At 38.4% G+C, this 23507-nt stretch overlaps 1 protein-coding gene and 1 pseudogene across 2 annotated transcripts in view; one reads left to right on the plus strand and one right to left on the minus strand.

Annotated features, from left to right (window-relative positions):
• LOC132659986 (craniofacial development protein 2-like) overlaps positions 1-11514 on the minus strand; it is a 42135-nt pseudogene extending 30621 nt beyond the window's left edge.
• Positions 1-23507, plus strand: part of CFAP299 (cilia and flagella associated protein 299) — a 697822-nt gene that overhangs the window by 517073 nt on the left and 157242 nt on the right. The window lies entirely within an intron of this gene.

The raw sequence follows: 23507 nt of genomic DNA on the forward strand, positions 1-23507 counted from the left end.
TTGAGACCATATTCCCCCTCAGAATGAAATATTGATAGATATATGTTTGGGGATGACCCAGAGAGATGTTATGGGGAGGGAGGTAGGAGGGGGATTCATGTTTGGGAACGCATGTAATAATTAAAGATTTTAAAATTTAAAAAATAAAAAACTAAAAAAAATAAAAAAATAAAATAAAATGCATAAAATCTTGATTATCCACATGTTCTTAAAAGAATGGCAGATGACATTAAAGAGCAGGATTATCAAATAGAAACAACTTTGACCAAGAGCTACTAAACAGAAAGCACACCAAATCTTTTGAAACTCATTACTTGAAGTCACAATAAATTTTATCTGAAAATTTCCATAATTAGTTATCAGATTACTATACGCAATTTTATGTATGTGACTTTAAATTTTTATCAGGCAATAATTTTCTAATGTGGCCGTCTACTACTTGTGAATATTAAATTAATATTTATTTGAAATTAAATTAAAAAATGGAGCCTCAGTGGCACTGAGTTGGTTCTTCAGTAACAAGAAAAAAAATGAGACTATGATCTCTGTTTCACTCTACTGACTTACTAAAGCTTTTGTAGGCAACTGGCAGAACCATGGACTTCCTCAGTGGCTCAGTGGTAAAGAATCCACCTGCATGCAGGAGACTCAGGAGATGTGGGTTCCATCCCTGGGTCAGGTAGATCTCTTGGAGGAGGAAATGACAACCCACTCCAGTATTCTTGCCTGGAAAGTCCGATGGACAGAGAAGCCTGGTGGGCTACAATTCACTCGGTCTCAAAGAATCAGACACAAGTGAAGCAAACAGAGCATTCTCATATGAGCCTGGTAGAACTATACCACAAAATTATATCTGGGTTGATTTCATTCCATACAGAAGTTGAGTTTTCTGACTGAGTTGCAGTGGGATTTAGTGTTCTTTTGGGTTAAATTCCTAAACTATCACTAGATGAGTGAGTAAAAATATGCATCCTAGTGATTGTGAATTCAACAACATTTAGAGAAGGTAGAAGTGCATTAGAAATCTAGAAATTCTGGGTAAATTGTAGTGCTGGTATTTGATGCTGTCATTAAAGTGGTTATGAATTTTAAGCATAATGTCATTGATTTAATCATGAAAATGTTATTTTATTTGGTGGCTATAGGTTTGAGACAGTATTGTTAGACAACTAGTCAAAGGTTAAGTTAACCACACTTGGAATTTCTTTTCTTTATATCCCTACATAATCAGTATTTTGAAACGTTTGTTCAGATAGGTTTTCTACATTTATTCTTTCCATAACCCAGTTTGTGTAGACAATTTGAATTTTGGAAGATCAACATATATCCATGTACAACCCTTAGGTCTAACTGAAAACTTTGTCACCCAATATTTTGGGTGTATTTAGCTCTTGACTCAAAGGGAGATTCTGAGCTAGCTCTTCCCATAATGTTTATCTAAAAGTAGGGATCTAACAAGACTTCTCGGGTGGCTCAGTGGTAAGAATTCACCTGCCAGTGCAGGAGACATGGGTTTGATCCTTGGTTCAGGAAGATCCCCTGGAGAAGGAAATGGCTACCCACTCCAGTAGTCTTGCCTGGGAAATCCCATGGACAGTGAAGTCTGGCAGGTTAAAACCCATGGGGTCGCAGAGTCTGACATGATTTAGTGACTAAAATCCACAAGGGATCTAATGATATCCAGTTTGTTTATTTTCTGACCATGTAATTGTAGGACACATGTCTTATGCAACAACAAAGACAATGAATTTTGAGATTTAAAAAGCACTTTCTTTATGCTATTAAATGATTACTTTTTGAAAAAATGGTTTTGAGACTTTTTTATCTATGATAGTTATTCCTCCCCCACAAAAGTTTATGAAATAAAACTCATGAATACCAATACAAATGTTGAAGTGTACCAATTTTTTAATCAATAAAGTGGGCATCTTTTATGACTTTAAAAAGTTTAATCAAGTCTTCTATTGAGTGAAATTCAAATAAAGAGGAAAAAAATGCACTGTCGGTCATTACCTAAAAAAGTGATTGACAAGAAGTTGACAGGCTGTTCATTAAATTTACATACATACAAGAGAATAAAGGCTGCATTTTAAAGCATATGTTCCAAATCAGTTTTGTGAATTATTAAGTCAGAATCTTGCCTTTTCCAAGTTAACAGAGAAATCATGAAGTGGTATCAGTCATGCTCCACCTATCATTGGTGGGTTGTTTTCAGATTCTTCTCAAGTTCTGTAGAGTTATAGCATCAACTGGGGAGAAGGACAAGCAAGTTAGTTGTCCACCAAATTGAAACAGGCAAAAACTTTGTGCATAAAAAGATGCCCCTAACTCTCACAAGAATGGATTAAGTAAAATCTCAAAACCATTCTTCCCAAAGCACTCTTTGTGTTCTCACATTCAAGCTCCTGTGACGTTCAGTAGAAATGCAATCCTTATGTTTCTGATTCATTTTCAACTAATTCAGCACAACAATGTTTTGCAAGCACTTTTTGATGTCAGAGAAACATGTTGTGTCTCTCTATGAAGCCTTCTTTTTGCTGAAGCAGGAAGTCACAAATTAACCTAAAGAACAAAGCACTGTATTTTTCAAAATGATTTAAATATTCAAAAGGAATTAGCCTAAGACTTTTCAAAACAAGATTGTGTTATTCATCATATTAATTAAAGAATTTGAAAACATTTTTATCTCCAACACCTTGTTTATTTAACAAGTGAACACTAGATGCTAGGATGTAGAAATGGAAAGAGGGAGTAAATAACTAATTTTAATTGAATTTTGAATGCAATGGAACAGAGGTTCTAAAACACAAGTGTATCTGTTTTGAGGCCTGGCTTTGCTCAAGAAATGTGTTTTTAGAAGTGGGTGAGTGCTTTGAGTTTTGGTATATATGACTGTGGTATTGTTTATTTTCCATTTCTTATTCTCATTCTATCATATTTCATTTTATAAGAATAATAGAATTATGGGTTCTCTAATACATGCAAGGAGATCAAATCAGTCAACCCTAAAGGAAATCAATCTTGAATATTCATTGGAAGGCCTGATGCCCAAGTGGAAGCTCCAATACTTTGCCCACCTCATGTGAAGAGTCAACTCATTGGAAAAGACCCTGATGCTGGGAAAAATTAAAGGGAAGAGGAGAAGGGGATGACAGAGGATGAGATGGTTGGATGGCATCACCAATTCAATGGATAAGAGCTTGAGCTTACTCTGCAGATTTTTCTTAATTTATCTTGTGGTACATGTATACAGTGGAAGTGAGAAATAGACTTAAGGGACTAGAGCAGATAGATGGAGTGCCTAATGAACTATGGATGGAGGTTGGTGACACTGTATAGGAGACAGGGATCAAGACCATCCCCAAGAAAAAGAAATGCAAAAAAGCAAAATGGCTGTCTGGGGAGGCCTTACAAATAGCTGTGAAAAGAAGAGAAGTGAAAAGCAAAGGAGAAAAGGAAAGATATAAGCATCTGAATGCAAGGTTCCAACGAATAGCAAGAAGAGATAAGAAAGCCTTCCTCAGCGATCAATGCAAAGAAATAGAGGAAAACAACAGAATGGGAAAGACTAGAGATCTCATCAAGAAAATTAGAGATACCAAGGGAACATTTCATGCAAAGATGGGCTCAATAAAGGACAGAAATGGTATGGACCTAAGAGAAGCAGAAGATATTAAGAAGAGGTGGCAAGAATACACAGAAGAACTGTACAAAAAGATCTTCACAACCAAGATAATCACGATGGTGTGATCACTCACCTAGAGATAGACATCCTGGAATGTGAAGTCAAGCGGGCCTTAGGAAGTAATACTACAAACAAAGCTAGTGGAGGCGATGGAATTCCAGTTGAGCTATTTCAAATCTTGAACGATGATGCTGTGAAATTGCTGCATTTAATATGCCAGCAAATTTGGAAAACTCAGCAGTGGCCACAGGACTGGAAAAGGTCAGTTTTCATTCCAATCCCAAAGAAAGGCAATGCCAAAGAATGCTCAAACTACCACACAATTGCACTCATCTCACATGTTAGTAAAGTAATGCTCAAAATTCTCCAAGCCAGGCTTCAGCAATACGTGAATCGTGAACTTCCAGATGTTCAAGCTGGTTTTAGAAAAGGCAGAGGAACCAGAGATCAAATTGCCAACATCCACTGGATCATGGAAAAAGCAAGAGAGTTCCAGAAAAACATCTATTTCTGCTTTATTGACTATGCCAAAGCCTTTGACTGTGTGGATCACAATAAACTGGAAAATTCTGAAAGAGATGGGAATACCAGACCACCTGACCTGCCTCTTGAGAAACCTGTATGCAGGTCAGGAAGCAACAGTTAGAACTGGACATGGAACAACAGACTGGTTCCAAATAGGAAAAGGAGTATGTTAAAGCTGTATATTGTCACCCTGCTTATTTAACATATGCAGAGTACATCATGAGAAACTCTGGGCTGGAGGAAGCACAAGCAGGAATCAAGATTGCCGGGAGAAATATCAATAACCTCAGATATGCAGATGACACCACCCTTATGGCAGAAAGTGAAGAGGAACTCAAAAGCCTCTTGATGAAAGTGAAAGAGGAGAGTGAAAAAGTTGGCTTAAGGCTCAACATTCAGAAAACTAAGATCATGGCATCTGGTCCCATCGTTTCATGGCAAATAGATGGGGAAACAGTGGCTGACTTTATTTTTCTGGGCTTCAAAATCACTGCAGATGGTGACTGCAGCCATGAAATTAAAAGACACTTTCTCCTTTGAAGGAAAGTTATGACCAACCTAGACAGCATATTAAAAAGCAGAGACACTACTTTGTCAACAAAGGTCCATCTAGTCAAGGCTATGCTTTTTCCAATAGTCATGCATGGATGTGAGAGTTGGACTGTGAAGAAAACTGAACGCCGAAGAATTGATGCTTTTGAACTGTGGTGTTGGAGAAGACTCTTGAGAATCCCTTGGACTGCAAGGAGATCCAACCAGTCAATCCTAAAGGAAATCCATCCTGAATATTCATTGGAAGCACTGAAGCTGAAGCTGAAACTCCAATACTTTGGCCACTTGATGCAAAGAGCCAACTCTTTGGAAAAGACCCTGATGCTGGGAAAGATTGAAAGCAGGAGGAGAAAGGGACGACAGAGGATGAGATGGTTGGATGGAATCATCGACTTGATGGACATGAGTTTGGACAAGCTCCAGGAGTTGGTGATGGACAGGGAAACCTGGCGTGCTGCAGTCCGGGGTCACAAAGAGTTGGACACAATTGAGTGGCTGAACTGCACTGAAAAAAGAATGAAACTGTGTCATTTTCAGAGACATGGATGGATCGAGAAACTGTCATACAGAGTGAAGTAAATCAGCAAAAGGAAAAAACAAATATGGTATATTGACCCATATATGTGGAATAAAGAAAAATGATGTAGATGATCTTATTTGCAAAGCAGAAATAGAGCCACAAATGTGGAAAACAAATATATGGATACTTATGGGGAAAAAGCAGGGGTGGGATGGATTGGGAGGTTGGGACTGACATAGATACACTACTTACTATGTATATATTGGGAATTCCCAGGTGGCTGGGTGGTAAAGAATTTGCATGTCAGTGAAGGAGTCACAGAAGATGGGAGTTCAATCCCTGAGCCAGGAAGATCCCCTGGAGGAGTAAATGGCACCCCACTCCAGTATTCTTGCTGGTATAATCCCATGGAGAGAGGAGCCTGGCAGGCTGCAGTCCATGAAGTCGCAGTCGGATACGACTGAGTTACTTAGCACACACACAGGTATACACTGATAACTAATGAGAGCTTACCATGTGACACAGGGAACTCTATACACTCAGTGCTCTGTGGTGACCTAAATGGGAAGGAAATTCAAAAAAGAGGGTATATATGTATCAGTTCAGTTCAGTTCAGTCACTCAGTCGTGTCCAACTCTTTGCAACCTCATGAATTGCAGCACGCCAGGCCTCCCTGTCCATCACCAACTCCTGGAGCTCACTCAGACTCACGTCCATCAAATCGGTGATGCCATCCAGCCATCTCATCCTCTGTCATCCCCTTCTCCTCCTGCCCCCAATCCCTCCCAGCATCAAGGTCTTTTCCAATGGAAAAGGTGGCCAAAGTACTGGAGTTTCAGCTTTAGCATCATTCCTTCCAAAGAAATCCCAGGGCTGATCTCCTTCAGAATGGACTGGTTGGATCTCCTTGCAGTCCAAGGGACTCTCAAGAGTCTTCTCCAACACCACAGTTCAAAAGCATCAACTCTTAGGCACTCAGGTTTTCTCACAGTCCAATTCTCACATCCATACATGACCACTGGAAAAACCATAGCCTTGACTAGACAGACCTTAGTCGGCAAAGTAATGTCTCTGCTTTTCAATATATGTATACATATGGCTTATTCACTTTATGTATACATACATCTCCTCTGTACAGCAGAAACTGACACAGCAGTGTAAAGCAACTATATTCCAATAAAACTTTTTTTTTTTTTTAATGTATTGGTTGACTGTCTTCTTACCCTAAGTATTTTATGCTTGACTCCATGCAACAAAGAGCAGTGATTCTAGAGTCTGTCTTTGGTGTAAATCCTGTCTCTAACACTTATCAGTAGTGAGTCTTTGGACAAGTTACTTAAACTCTCTGTGCTTTACTTTTCCCTTCTGTAAAACTGAAGGTTAGTGGAGTTAATAAATGTAAAGCCTTTAGAGTAGTGCTTAGCATACTCTTTAATTTTATGAGTGTCAGCTATAATCTCTTGAACATTGATCATTTATGTATAAATTGTGAGGCAATAACACTCTTATAACCAAAATATTCAATTAACTAGAGTACTCATAGCTTGGCTAGATAAATGAGAGTTTGCTGATCTGCTTTTTACCTGTATATCTAACAGCAGACTCATTACAAATATTAGGAAAAATACCTTTAAGTGGCATTGCTAATCAATTTGTGAGCCTAATGGAGGCATATATATTGTCAGTATATTAGCAAATATGACTGAACTTAAGAAAGGTTACTTTGTTCTTATCCATATAGTTACAGACTTCTGTTGTGGTTTGTGAAATTTTCATTAAGATACTACATAAATTTAAACATTTAACTATTTATTAATTTCATTCTTCTCCCTTGTTTCAACAATATTTCTATTGATTTGCTATTATTACACATGCTCCTTATCTCCTTTATTTATATAATTGGTCTCTAGACATTTTCGAGGAACAATACTATTTTAGAGTATTATTATATTCCAGATAACCTTGAAAAACTGAGAACAGTCAAACTCACAGAAAATATGATGTAAAGAAATGAGAGCTGCCTTGTTTGAGAATTTATTATCTAATCACTTAATTTTTCCAGTCATCCCATTATGATCATTTCCATTTTATAGAGACAAGTAACTAAAATACAGAGCAGCTACACTTTTCATTGGCATTATTAAAATTTTTCATTTTGAGAGCACAAACAGAAATTTCAGGGTATAATATGTAGGTTGTATATATCAAAGACATCTTAAGAATGGAATCTATTATAGATGATATTAAGAGACAGAAAAATTACATTTACATGTCTTCACTATGCTCCTTGTAACTCTCTTACCAGAGTGCAATTTTGGTCACCACACATATTAAAAAAGAAAAAAAAAACACAAACCTTCAGAGGAAAAGTGATATAAATAAGGTCTTTCCACTGAATTATAATGCTTCATGAAAGCAAGGACTAAATATCTTTAATTCATAAAATAAATGATTTTAAAGTAAAGCAGAATTACCTTTAGGAAATAATCTTTGAATACCTATTCAGTGGATAGTAATGTGCTAAAAGCTATGAGAATACAGACAAATATAATAATCTCTGCACTCAAGAATTCCATAACATTCTTGGGGAGAATTGTAGTAATTAATAACATGTAAAATAATCATAAATCAGATATATGAAGGAAGTCTTAAATGCCAGAACAGTAAAATACCAAATAGCAACTCCAGGAGGTTGTGCACTCACTTCTCTCTGTGTATTCTTAAAAATGAGGCAAGTCAAATCATGCTGATTGATTTAATGATTGAAAATGACTATTTATTGAATACATTCTATGTGTCAGTCATTAGCACACAGTCGTTGGTTAGCACACTGCCAATGATATTATTTAGCATCAAGTCCTGTTGAAATTAATTCATAATTCTTCATCTTATGCCTCTGTTTACATTATCAGAAAAAGACTCTTTGCTTGCTTTCTAACACCATGTCACTTAACTTCAATCTATTAGGTATTTATTGAACATTTTCTTTGTAGCAGACCCTGTATCAGGGTCTGGAGTTGTGAAAATGTCCTTGAAGAACTTCCTATGGCAGTAAGATACTGAATCAAATATAATGTGAAAATACTAAGGAATTCACTAATGAGATTTTTTTCAGATGTTTCAAAGCTTACATACCAGTGAGCTTCAGTTCAGTAATGATACATCTTGGATTAAAATGAAAATATATCCTATTTCACTGCATCACAATTAAAAGTCAGGGTTGAGGGTGGGATGTAGGTAGGGGGAACCTCATTGGTAGGAATTATCCTATTTCAAAAATTTTTATGCAGGTGTCAAAAACGAAAACCCAGGAAGAGAAACTGCCCATGGATTGCAAGGAATTTAAACACTGTCAGTCAGGAGCAAAGAAAACAAAGGCGGAATTGGCACTTTGTTCTATAATATGGAACTTAAAAAAACTGTATGCATCTATTAAAGTTTTCTGTATGTAAATTTTGAAAAGTTCATAAGACTGCATTCCAGTATTTTCATTTTGATACTGAAACGCTGAAGTATTGAGTCAAACCAATTAATTTGGCCATTAAAATTTCCTAGGATCCATATGTTCAGCATTATGACAAAACCATATTCAGTGGTTACCAATCAGAATTCTATCTGAAGAAGGAATTTGGCACTCATAGATCCTAATATGCTGCTACCCTGGATGACCTTTGTGAAGGTATTTGCATGCCTAACGGTGGAAGCATTAGTTTAACCTGAAATACCTAACATGGTGATATGTTTGTCAGCCTGTATTTTCAATTATTTTCCTACAGAAAAGCACCTTAATCTCAGGAAAAAAAAAAAGTTCAACTTAATATTGAATTCAAATGTATACTCCACAGTGTTCTAAAATACATTGCTGATTCTGACATGCAGGAAATTTATTCAGTTTTGTGAAGTGAAGATCTTTGATTTCAGTATACGTTATGCAGTCAGCTCTAATGCTTTTGCATCGAGTATGTAGTGATCCTTTCCTGTCTTTCCATAAAATAAGCATCTCAAATGCTGCTAACCTGCCACTTCATGCATTGCACATGTTAGACATTAACTTATATGATAAGCATCTCTTACATGTGACACATTTAGGACTAGAGGCTTGCGAGAGTCTTGATTCTAAGAGCCACAATTATAGGTTAGAACTTATTCTCCCTTTTTATTTGTGGTTAAGTTTTAATGTGGTCATGGTACATAGTCCCATGATTTACAATCAGATGGATTAGCCACTGACTTATGCCTCACATAAGCATTATAAATTCATACGCATACCTTCCAGATGCAGGGAAAATGCAGAGATATTTTCATAATGGATTATTCAGACCATTTTGAGCGGGGGGCGGGGGGGGGGAACCAATCCAAAGCAAAAACAGCTTTTACATATGGCATCCATGGCTGTAACACTCAATATATTGCAGAAAACGCTCAGATGAAGCAAAAATGTCCTGACAAAGGCCAAAAGAAAAAAAAATAACCCAACAAACTATTTTTAACTATAGCTCAAGCTGTCAAATTTAGAGTAAACCTTTTGCCTCTAACCACATTTGCTGCAGAATTCTTCTGGCTAATTGCAGGCTACCCTTGCTTTGCACCGAGACATCTGTACCTTGGCACACCCTGTAATTATATGGGAAGGGATCACTCATGATTTTGTTGGTAGTGTATTACAGCTAAATCCTTTGGGTGGGAATGGAGGACTGCATTATTTCCATCTAGGTGACAAAAAGTACAACTTTTAAGGAAGTAAAATTGTCCACAGAGTAAACCACATCATTATTCTATGATAATGTCTCATACTTTTTCTTAACTGCATACAGAGACTCTTTATGTTCTATGAAAGAGAAAGAGGGAAGGGAAAGAGGGATCTCTGCACAGCCAGGATGATTCCCTCCAAGAGTATGTTTGAAATGAATCATAATTACCCCTATCCTGGTTCAAGAAGTTACCGATTCTTGACTGCAAGATATTATTGACTGCAAAGATTCTTCATGCAAATGTCTGCTTAGCAGATTGTAACAAGATCCTCATAAGAAAGAAAGAGAAAAACAAATATCATATATTAACATATATGTGGAATGGTACGGAAGAGTCTATTTGCAGGACAGGAACAGAGATACAGACAGGCATAGAGAACAGATATATGGGCCCAGGGGGTAAAGGGAAGGGTGGGAAAAATTGGGAGATTGGGATTGACATGTATTCACTACTATGTGTAACATAGATAGCTAGTAGGAACCTGCTATAATATATAGTGCAGGGAGCTCATCTCAGTGCTCTGTGATGACCGTGAGAGCGAGGCTCAAGAGGGAAGGGATCAGTCCTGCATATTCATTGGAAGGGCTGATGCTGAAGCTGAAACTCCAATACTTTGGCCACCTGATGTGAAGAACAGACTCACTGGAAAAGACCTTGATGCTAGAAAGGTTGAAGGCAGGAGGAGAAGGGGACGACAGAGGATGAGATGGTTGGATGGTATCACCGACTCGATGGACATGAGTTTGAGTAAGGTCCAGGAGTTGGTGATGGACAGGGAGGCCTGGTGTGCTGCAGACCATGGGTTCTCAAAGAGTTGGACACGACTGAGTGACTGAACTGAACTGATTATACATATATATATATATATATATATATGCTGAAGCTGAAACTCCAATACTTTGGCTACCTGATGAGAAGAACTGACTCATTTGAAAAGACCCTGATGCTGGAAAAGACTGAGGGCAGGAGGAGAAGGGAATGACAGAGGATGAGATGGTTGGATGGCATCACCGACTCGATGGACATGGGTTTGGGTAGACTCCGGGAGTTGGTGATGGACAGGGAGGCCTGGCGTGCTGTGGTTCATGGGGTAACGAAGAGTTGGACATGACTGAGCGACTGAACTGAATATATAGATATACATATATGCACATATAGCTGATTCACTTTATTGTACAGTAGAAACTAACATAGCATTGTAAAACAATTATACTCCAATCTCCAATCAAAAAAAAAAAAAACAAAAAACAAAAACCCCTCATTCTCCAGTGTCTTCTGGACACTAACCATTGGTGAAATCTCCCCATTTCTGTGTTTCTATCATGTAACACATCCTCTGTAAAACTTCAGTGACCCCGTTCCTTACAGATTAGAGATCAGATTCCCATACCTGGCTCTCACAGATTTCCAAAGCTGTCCTTAAACTCCTCTTCTTGGTGTATCCCTTCCTAACATCAGTATTGTATTTGGAAATGCACATGGCCTAGTAAATTTAGATTGTCCAGGTTTCAAGTCCAGTCACATTACTCACCAGTTGTATGACTGGGGGCCAGTGGTGTAACAAGTTTAAGATGCAATATCTTCATCTAAGTGACTCTAATAATTTCATCCACATTTTAGGGTCTTGGTGAAATTTTCAAATACTAATGACCATGTCAAACACTTGTAGACTGCCTGGCATATAGTAAGCACTCATAAATTCAGGGCTGTTTTATTGCTGTTGTTGTTTATTGGAGCATGTGCACCAGGGATCCTCTGGCTAATCTTTCCTCTAGAAGTATATTATCTGACAATCCATGTTCAAATTAACTTTTGAACTTGCCCAGTTTTCAGACAGATCTCAATATCTAATAACTCACTTGTGACTTACCAAATCCTTGAAGAAATTTAATCAGAGCCCTTTACCTCTGCAAGCACTAGTTAGCCATCTATAGTGGGTTGAATGGTATCCTCCAAAATTCATATCTTGTCTTCCCTTTTTGCCTTTGCCCATGTATATCCCTCAGTTCCACAGAAGGACTGTAAACTTTGTAAGGTTGAAATCTGATTCCCACACATTTTTATACCCCTGAGAGCAATATTAACACTGTTCAGTTCAGTTCAGTCGCTCAGTCATGTCCAACTCTTTGTGACCCCATGAATCACAGCACACCAGTCCTCCCTGTCCATCACCCACTCCCGGAGTTCACTCAAACTTACATCCATCGAGTCGGTGATGCCATCCAGCCATCTCATCCTCTGTTGTCCCCTTGTCCTCCTGCCGTCAATCCCTCCCAGCATCAGTCTTTTCCAATGAGCCAACTCTTCACATGAGGTGGCCAAAGTACTGGAGTTTCAGCTTTAGCATCATTATTTCCAAAGAACATCCAGGGCTGATCTCCTTCAGAATGGACTAGTTGGATCTCCTTGCAGTCCCTCAAGAGTCTTCTCCAACACCACAGTTCAAAAGCATCAATTCTTCGGTGCTCAGCTTTCTTCATGGTCCAACTCTTGCATCCATACACGACCACTGGAAAAACCATAGCCTTGACTAGATGGACCTTTGTTGGCAAAGTAGAGTCTCTGCTTTTCAATATGCTATCTAGGTTGGCTATAACTTTCCTTCCAAGGAGTAAGCGTCTTTTAATTTCATGGTTGCAGTCACCATCTGCAGTGATTTTGGAGCCCCCCAAAATGAAGTCTGTCACTGTTTCCACCGTTGCCCCATCTATTTCCCATGAAGTGATGGGACCGGATGCCATGATCTTCGTTTTCTGAATGTTGAGCTTTAAGCCAACCTTTTAACTCTCCTTTTACTTTCATCAAGAGGCTTTTTAGTTCCTCTTCACTTTCTGCCATAAGGGTGGTGTCATCTGCATATCTGAGATTATTGATATTCCTCCCGGCAATCTTGCTTCCAGCTTGTACTTCTTCCAGCCCAGCATTTCTCATGATGTACTCTGCATATAAGTTAAATAAGCAGGGTGACAATATACAGCCTTGACATACTCCTTTTCCTGTCTGTTGTTCCATGCCCAGTTCTAACTGTGCTTCCTGCCCTGCATACAGGTTTCTCAAGAGGCAGGTCAGGTGGTCTGTTATTCCCATCTCTTTCAGAATTTTCCACAGTTTATTGTGATCCACACAGTCAAAGGCTTTAACACTGTAGGATGTGATAAATATTAATTGGTCCTAATCACCTCTGAATGTTTCGAATAATAAGATTCTGTAAATTTATTGAAAAATCTGCCATAAAATCAATTCACTTAGATGGCAATCATCTTTTGTCAAGACATTGTTAGACTCCTGAAACTTCCTTGGACTGCAAGGAGATCCAACCAATCAATCCTAAAGGAAATCAACCCTGGATATTCATTGGAAGGACTGATGCTGAAGCTGAAACTCCAATATGTTAGCCACCTGATGCAAAGAGCTGACTCATTAGAAAAGACGCTGATGCTGGAAAAGATTGAGAGCAGGAGGCGAAGAGGGTGACAGAGGATGAGATGGTTGGGTAGCATCACTGACTCAGTGGACAAGAGTCCATTGAGCAAACTCTGGGAGATAGTGAAGGACAGGGAAACCTGGCATGCTACAGTCCATGAGGTCACAAAGAGCGGGACACAACTGAGTGACTGAATGATATAACAACAAATTAAATATTTAAGATATGCAAATTGTACATTTAAATACCTTTTCAATGAGACATGTCACCTGAATAGCCAGAAACATCTGTATCTAACATCAATTGCAAAAGGATGATATATTCCCCCAAACAAATATAGTAATTACATATAATTATATTGCTGTCATAGTGAAGCTATTCTTTAACACATGACTTAATTATATATAGTGTTCAGCTATGATAATAATTTGTTTGTCATGGAAAATGTAGATGAAAATGTTTGCATGCTTGAAAACATGTAATCCAAATTTGCTGTATAAGTTAAAATAACAGATGTGTTAGTGACTGTTGCACCAACTTGTTAATATTTATTTCTTCGAAGACCATGACTAAGGCCATGGGTTTGATCTCCTTATGGCCTGGTTAGTTTTGCCGCTACAGGCTATCCCCTTTGCCACAGCTGGCTGACTCATAAATCTGTGGTCATTAAGAGAAGCGATCTGTCAATCCTGGGATAGTTGAAAAGGCAGTGAGTTGAGATGCTGTATTACTGGAGAGCTGGATATAAATGGCTTCTAAGATTGAAGATAGGGCATTTGGCAATTTAGACGTGAGAAGTTAATTTTGGTGTAAACTGAAGACCCAGAGCCAGAAAATTGATATAAAGGAGAGTAGGTGTAAAAGCAGAATAAAACACAAAGGCAGAAATTTGGAAAAAAGGAATCATTAAAAAAAAAAAAAGAGCTTAAAAAAGAAAGCTTAGAATAAGGCAGGATTATGGGAGGTAATGAGCTTTGCAGGTCATGTTAGCAGTAAAGAACCCACCTGAGAATTCAGGAGACATAAGAGATCCTGGATTCAATCCCTGAGTCATGGAAGATCCCCTGGAAGAGGGCATGACAACCCACTCTAGGATGCTTGCCTAGAGAATTCCTTGGATGGAGGAGCTGGGAAGGCTATGATCATAGGGTCTCACAGAGTCAGACACAACTGAGGCAACTTGCATGCACACACACACACGGGAAGTAATAAATCCATGAAAATGCAATATATGAAGTGGCTGAAAAACAAAAAGGTTATATGAAAGGGGATTACAATAGCAGCCACATAGTTTCAACAGTGGGAGATAAAGTCTCTTTTTGCATTCCAAATTTCCAAAAATTAAGCTTGTAAAAATAGTGACTAATATGTGTCTATCATGTACCCAGTAAGATGAGTCAACCACTGAGTCATAGCTGGAAGGAACTGTTTTCTGATTGCCTTGGTTTTTTGTGTTTTTTTTTTTTTGCTTCAACATTTATTGACCACCTGTTAGGTACCATAAGCTTCTCAGTACACATAGTCCCTACATCCCACAAGATTGCCTCTTGTGGTTGGATGTATTGACACTATTAAGGTCAGTTCAGTTCAGTTCAGTCGCTCAGTCATGTCCGACTCTTTGCGACCCCATGAATCGTAGCACACCAGGCTTCCCTGTTCATCACCATCTCCCAGAGTTCACTCAGACTCACGTCCATCGAGGCAGTGATGCCATCCAGCCATCTCATCCTCGGTCGTCCCCTTCTCCTCCTGCCCCCAATCCCTCCCAGCATCAGAGTCTTTTCCAATGAGTCAACTCTTCGCATGAGGTGGCCAAAGTACTGGAGTTTCAGCTTTAGCATCATTCCTTCCAAAGAAATCCCAGGGTTGATCTTCAGAATGGACTGGTTGGATCTCCGTGGAGTCCAAGGGACTCACAAGAGTCTTCTCCAACACCACAGTTCAAAAGCATCAATTCTTCAGTGCCCAGCCTTCTTCACAGTCCAACTCTCATATCCATACATGACCACAGGAAAATCCATAGCCTTGACTAGACAGACCTTAGTCAGCAAAGTAATGTCTCTGCTTTTAAATATGCTATCTAGGTTGGTCATAACTTTTCTTCCAAGGAGTAAGCATCTTTTAATTTATGCCTGCAGTCACCATCTGCAGTGATTCTGGAGCCCCCAAAAATAAAGTCTGACACTGTTTCCACTGTTTCCCCATCTATTTCCCATGAAGTGATGGGACCGGATGCCATGATCTTCGTTTTCTGAATGTTGAGCTTTAGGCCAACTTTTTCGTTCTCCTCTTTCACTTTCATCAAGAGGGTTTTTAGCTCCTCTTCACTTTCTGCCATAAGGGTGGTGTCATCTGCATATCTGAGGTTATTGATATACAGGTGACAAATGTTTTGATAGAAATTTGTATGTTGAGAGATTATATATTACAGAAAAGAGTCACCTCCTTTGGAATTGAGCAAGGAAAGTGTCTCAGATGAGATGGCACTTAAACTGAAGGAGGCTCTAAAAGTGGTGGAAGCACTAAAATTTATCATGAAAAATAGCTTCCATTTCTTCCACTGGTGACTCAAATGGTAAAGCAACCACCTGCAATGTGGGAGACCCGGATTTGATCCCTAGGTTGGGAAGACCACCTGGAGAAGAAAATGACAATCCACTCCAGTAATCTTGCCTCCAGAATTCCATGGACAGAGGAGCCTAGCGGGCTACAGTCCATGAAGTTGCAAGAGATGGACACGGTTGAGTGACTGACACTTTCAATTTCAACTTACTGAGACACGGACTATTTTCATGGCCCTACAAAGAGCTTGATACCCCTTTAGAGCTTTCCAATCTGATCTGGATCTTGCAATCCAGTGCAAAGAACCAATATGGTCAAATTAGCAGAAATAGTTATTCCATTATTTTCAAATAGATGAAACATTCACCTAGTATTGGAATGGCTATGGAGGAATCACTTTGGTCAATCATTATTTACAGAAATAACTTTCAGAACGCATGTAAGAATTAAAGATTTTAAAATTAAAAAATAAATTAATTAATAAAAAAAAGAAATAACTTTCAGATCACCTTATTCTAAAGACTGACTAAAATATGATTGTGACTTCTACACTAATCATTACAATGTATATGGGTTTCATATTTCATATTTGGGTCTAACAGCATCACTAATTTATTTATTTATAAGCTACTCATTAAAGTCAGCAGACATTTCTTTAAGAGATTGTTGACAATCCATGTGAAGTGTTATTTTCTCTTCTATTGTTCTCTTAACTTTCAGAATATATTAAATTAGAGGAGAAAACTGTTGTTTTAAAATTTTTAAATATTTTAATCCTAACACTTCATTATACAAGACAAATGCAAAAACCTATCATCACATATTAAATTGTAGGATCTATATAAATGTTTACTTGACCTGTATGCACAAATGTTGATATCCATGTGAAAATCTATGATAAAATTCCACTTAAGTGAAAAAAGTTGAATTTCCAAAGTTTACATTGTCATTAAATAGATGACAAAAATCATTATATCGAGTCTTTGACATCATAAACTGAGAAGCAATTTTCTGTCACTCAACAGCTAGATTTATGAAAGGCAGGTTTCCATGAACAAAGGAATTTTTCTGGAGTTTAGAGGTTTATTCTTAAATCTATATTAAACTTTCCAAAGGATTCTTTTTTTTTTTTTTTTTGAAAATCAAAGAGCATTGTGTATAGGATAGCAAGAAATGGCCAAAGTAGTTCTCTGTGTTTATAGGAAGGACATCTTTTTTTTTATCCCAATACATTTTTTGGAAGTAGGTGTCTTTTTCAAACAATAAATCTTGATTTGTCAATAAAACATATAAATGGCTCATCAATTAAATCTGTACCAAATGAGACAGAATTTATATGAATCAAGACTTTTATTTTATTGACATAGAATTCAGAAGTTTAGAAAACTGGAGTTCATTTAAACATCTATTGAGTAGGGAGGGGACTTATGGAGTAGCCATAATGGGTTTATAAGACTAACAAATAAACAAATTAAAATAACATCATCACTCTGACAAAAATCACTGTCTGAAGTATAAGCATAGATATGAAGCCAAACTTGATGTAGCCAAAAATTTGGTATAATTTCTTACCCAGAATAAAAAGAAAATTTGAAGAAGTATTTGAAAAATCCTCAACTTATTGTAAAATCAATGTAGCCCATTTGTCTGAAGTTATTGTTATTACTAGGTAAGAATAGACTGCATTTGATCTTGTTTATTTTCTCTTTCCTAATTAATTATGTTTTTAAAAGTCAGGGACCCTTATTTTACATATTCCAGTCTGCTGTGACTGCTTATAGGTTAGCCATCCCTCCAAGGAACTGGAAAGTTTCGTTTAGCAAAATAATTTTTTTTTTCTGTCGTCTATCATTTCTCTATCCCAAAACTCTTAGAAGCAGACTTCTGCTGCCCAAAGCTTTGTAAAGTGTGTTTGAACAAGTTGAATTCAATTACACTTCATCACTTCTCTTAAACAAGTGAGCTAATGATGGTTTTTTTCCCTTTTAAAATGTTGTTGAGACATCCACACATGTTCCTCAGCAACCCCCAAACTTGTTAAAAGCACGTGCTCACTTTATGTTCTGGAAGTGTACTTGATGTTGGCATTTGGTATCAAACCCAGATGGACAGGAGTGTCATCATGTCATTAGTAAACCCATAGAGAGACATTTTTGAAGGCCTTTAGATAATTTCAACAAAGGGGGAATATTTGAACCAGAACATACATTCCATAGAAAAGTATGCAAGAAATCAACTCCCCAGTGAGTTTTGTGTTCATATGATTTTTTCTAAGATTCTTTGTAATTTGGGAGTCATGTTAATGTCTCCAAATAGTTTAAGCTCTATAAACGTGATTTAAAATACTTCCTTGGAGTATTTAGCAAAATTAGTTCTTTTTGCTTTCAACTATTCATGTTAAACGAAGATTAAAACATCTTCACTTTCTTTTTAACAAATTAAAGAGTTAGGCTGAGAGGAAGTCCCTAGTGAATACTGACACTAGAAAAATAAGCAGGGCAAAGCCATAGCGACAGTTGAGGGAGGGGAAAAAAAAAAAAAGTAAGGACTAAGATTTGCTCCTAGGGTAAAGTCTGCATGGAAAATTCTGACCTAGGTATCAGGATAGTGCTCCAAGACATATAGACTCTAAAAACACGCCACTCATATATCTCAAATTATACATATTCTGTGCACAGGCACACACACAAACACACGTGCACATGCACAAGTCAGAAGTAAGTTCACCCATGCAATCAGCACCTACCTTGCCCAAAGGCAAATTGGAATGATCAAGTACAAATATGAACAAATAAACCAAACTTGCCAAACATTTGATGAAAACCAAACTTTAAAATTGGCATTTAATGTACTTAGAGTTGAGAAGATATTGCATCTATAAAATAAAATTAAGTTACTAAGAAAGAGAAATAAACCCATAAAATTAAAAATGTGTGTGTGCTCAGTCGTGTCCAACTCTTTGCTGCCCCACGGACTGTAGCCTACCAAGCTCCTCTGTCCGTGGAATTTTCTGGGCAAGAATACTGAAGAGGGTTGCCATTTCCTACTCCAGGGGATCTTCCTGACCCAAGGATTGAACTCTAATCTCTTGCATTTCCTACATTGGCAAGTGTATTCTTTACCACTAGAGCCGACTGGGAAGCCCGAAATTAAAAATACTGGAGTGGGTTGCTATCTCCTTCTCCAGGGGATCTTTCTGACCCAGGGGTCTAACTCGGTCTCCCGCACTGCAGACAGATTCTTTACCATCTGGGCCCACCAAGGAAGCCTCAAAAGTAAAACTATAAAGTGTCAAATGTGGCAGCTTTCCTCTCAACTCTGTTCTAACCCCTTTGTACCATACCCTAGTGTGTGCTAGAGACTAGGAAGTCTGTATTTCTCAAACTCCTTTCCCTCTCGGGTTCTGTGGGGGACTTTTTGCTCACTTCTCAAAAGGAGAATGTTGTGTGTGAGGTTTGGAGGTCAGAGGAGAACATGCCAAGGTGGAGGCCACACTTGAGTTGGTCTTGTGTCTGCTGGCAAGTACAGTCAGGGATGCACTTGCCTTTTCTGAGGCAGCTCTCGCCAAGTTCTAAGTGTCTACCCTCTGGCTTCGGGGGCACTCAGAAGCAGCGAGTGGCATCTATCTGGGGCTTAGGCTGCAGGGTCCAGCAGAGATGTAATGTAATGGCACTTTATCCCTGGACTGGGGCTGAGGCACTTAGGCATGGAGCCAGCACTCCTGGTGGCAGATTCCTCACAGGAGCAGAAGCAGCAGCCCCCAGGCTGGCCAGTTCCATCATGTTCTGGAAGTTGTTCCAGCACTTCCCAATTACAGACTGCTCCTCCTGATCTTCAGATGATTTTGTAAACATCTAATTTAATCTAACCCTTGGACTGCAAGGAGATCCAACCAATTCATTCTAAAGGAGATCAGCCCTGGGATTTCTTTGGAAGGAATGATGCTAAAGCTGAAACTCCAGTACTTTGGCCACCTCATGCGAAGAGTTGACTCATTGGAAAAGACTCTGATGCTAGGAGGGATTGGGAGCAGGAGGAGAAGGGGACGACAGAGGATGAGATGGTTGGATGTCATCACTGACTCGATGGACATGAGTTTGAGTGAACTCCAGGAGTTGGTGATGGACAGGGAGGCCTGATGTGCTGCGATTCATGGGGTCGCAAAGAGTCAGACACAACTGAGCAACTGAACTGAACTGAACTGAATTTAATCTATTAAAAATTTTCTACCTAATCTAGCCAGATTCATTGAAACCCTATTGATATATGTGATCATCTAAATAATACAGCTTGATATATATGAGTTGAAGCACAAAATAGATATATTTTGAAGATTGAATTAATGAGTTGGAAGATCAAACTAAAGTCGTCTCTAAAATTTAACACCAGAAGACCTAGAGGTGGAAAATATGAAAGAAAAGCCAAAGCACAAAAGGTATAGTTATGATTTCCATTACTTGTCTAACAGGGATTCTAGAAGGATAGGACTAAGAAAATGAAGAAGAAATAAACTATCAAATGTGGCAAGTTTCCTCTCAACTCTGTTCTAACCCCTTTGTAACATACCCTATTGCATGCTAGACACTAGGAATTCTGTATTTCTCAAACTCCTTTCCCTCTCGGGTTCTGTAGGGGACTTTGCTCACAGAACAAAGAATAAAAGAAATCCCCAATATTGAAAATATTTTTCAGAGTCAGGTCTCAAGAAGTCAATAACTACAGACCCGTTTCTGTTCTAATTATAATTAATATATAAGAAGATTGAAATAATAAATGTGAATAAACTCAAAAAAGAGGAATGCATCAAAATAAACAGATATTTAATGATGAGGCATTTGTTAAAAATTAATAAGATGACAGGAACAATAAGGTAGCAAAAACTGCTAATCAAAATAAACATTAATTAGTAACACATCTATTAAAATAGGTACTGTATCGATCAATTTGTTATAAGCACACTGTGGAGCCCTAAAATGTTCTCCAAGTCAATCATAAAAATAAAATATAGCATGTAGCAAAGCAGTGTGTTAATCATGATCACAATTGTGTTTGAACATTGTTTACAGTACATATGTTTAAACGTGAGTGCATAGGTAAAGGGTTAGAATGTGTTCAGTTGCTCAGTCGTGTCCTACTCTTTGCGACCCCATGGACTGCAGCATGCCAGGCTTCCCTGTCCTTTACCATCTCCTGGAACTTGCTGAAACTTATGTCCATTGAGTTGGTGATGCCATCCAGCTATCTCATCCTCTGTCATCCCCGTCTCCTCCTGCCTTCAATCTTTCCCAGCATCAGGGTCTTTTCTAATGATTCAGCTCTTCTGATCAGGTGGCCACAGTATTGAAGCTTCAGCTTCAGTAGCAGCCCTTCCAATTAAATTCAGGGTTGATTTCCTTTAGAATTGACTGGGTTGATCTCCTTGCAGTCCAAGATACTCTCAAGAGTCTTCTCCAAAACCACAGTTCAAAAGCATCAATGGTATACATCAATTTTTAAAAAGTTTTTGTTAGAGTAGAGTTGATTTACAATGTTGAGTTGATTTCAGGTGTACAGCAACTTGAATCAGTTCAGTTCAGTTCAGTCGCTCAGTCGTGTCTGACTCTTTGCAACCCCATGAATCGCAGCACGCCAGGCCTCCCTGTCCATCACCATCTCCCGGAGTTCACTCAGACTCACATCCATCGAGTCCGTGATGCCATCCAGCCATCTCATCCTCGGTCATACATATATCCACTCTTTTCAGATTCTTTTCACATAGAGGCCATCACAGAGTATTGAGTTCCCTGTGCTGTGCAGTAGGTCCTTATAAGTTATCTATTTTTATATAGTAGTGTGTATATGTCAATCCAAATCTCCCAATTTATCCCTTCCCCTCTTCTCATCAAATTTTTAACAATGTTTCACTCTGAATAGGAATTGAATTGGGAGTGGGGATGGAAAACTGCAGTGAATATTTTTCACCAATGAAATAGCTGTACAATATTTGTCACATTAAAAGAAGAAATACTTTCCTACTTAAAAAAATCCTATCAATGAAAAACATTTTGTATTAAATAAATCATTATACGTACATGCATACATAATCACAAAGCTCCTGACAGACAGTTTCTACAAACCACCTATAAAGTCAATGAATTAGTAGGGTATGTCAGAATTACAGAAGAAGATTTTTTAAAAAGACACTTTCTTTAGGATAATAATTCATAGAAAACACATGCAAAACATCACCACAGGATGGTCAACACCGAAATCAGATTGATTATATTCTTTGCAGCCAAAGATGGAGAAGCTCTATACAGTCAGCAAAAACAAGACCAGGAGCTGACTGTGGCTCAGATCGTGAACACCTTATTGCCAAATGCAGACTTAAATTGAAGAAAGTAGGGAAAATCACTAGACCATTCAGGCATGACCTAAATCAAATCCCTTATCATTATGCAGTGGAAGTGAGAAATAGATTTAAGGGACTAGATCTGATAGATAGAGTGCCTGATGAACTATGGAATCAGGTTTGTGACACTGTACAGGAGACAGGGATTAAGACCATCCCCATGGAAAAGAAATGCAAAAAAGCAAAATGGCTGTCTGGGGAGGCCTAACAAATAGCTGTGAAAAGAAGAGAAACGAAAAGCAAAGGAGAAAAGGAAAGATATAAGCATCTCAATGCAGAATTCCAAAGAGTAGCAAGGAGAGATAAGAAAGACATCCTCAGTCATCAATGCAGAGAAATAGAGGAAAAGAACAGAAAGGGAAAGACTAGAGATCTCTTCAAGTAAATTAGAGACACCAAGGGAACATTTCATGCAAAGACGGGCTCGATAAAGGAGAGAAATGGTATGGACCTAACAGAAGCAGAAGATATTAAGAAGAGGTGGCAAGAATACACAGAAGAACTGTAGAAAAAAGATCTTCACTACCAAGATAATCACGATGGTGTGATCACTCACCTAGAAATAGACATCCTGGAATGTGAAGTCAGGTGGGCCTTAGAAAGCATCACTACGAACAAAGCTAGTGGAGGCGATGGAATTCCAGTGGAGCTATTTCAAATCCTGAAAGATGATGCTGTGAAAGTGCTGCACTCAATATGCCAGCAAATTTGGAAAACTCAGCAGTGGCCACAGGACTGGAAAAGGTCAGTTTTCATTCCAATTCCAAAGAAAGGCAATGCCAAAGAATGCTCAAACGACTGCACAATTGCACTCATCTCACATGCTAGTAAAGTAATGCTCAAAATTCTCCAAGCCAGGCTTCAACAATACATGAACCGTGAACTTCCAGATGTTCAAGCTGGTTTAGAAAAGACAGAGGAACCAGAGATCAAATTGCCAACATCTGCTGGATCATGGAAAAAGCAAGAGAGTTCCAGAAAAACATCTATTTCTGCTTTATTGACTATGCCAAAGCCTTTGACTGTGTGGATCACAATAAACTGTGGAAAATTCTGAAAGAGGTGGGAATACCAGACCACCTGATCCGCTTCTTGA

Source organism: Ovis aries, chromosome 6 (assembly GCF_016772045.2).
Source record: "Ovis aries strain OAR_USU_Benz2616 breed Rambouillet chromosome 6, ARS-UI_Ramb_v3.0, whole genome shotgun sequence".
NCBI lineage: Eukaryota > Metazoa > Chordata > Mammalia > Artiodactyla > Bovidae > Ovis > Ovis aries.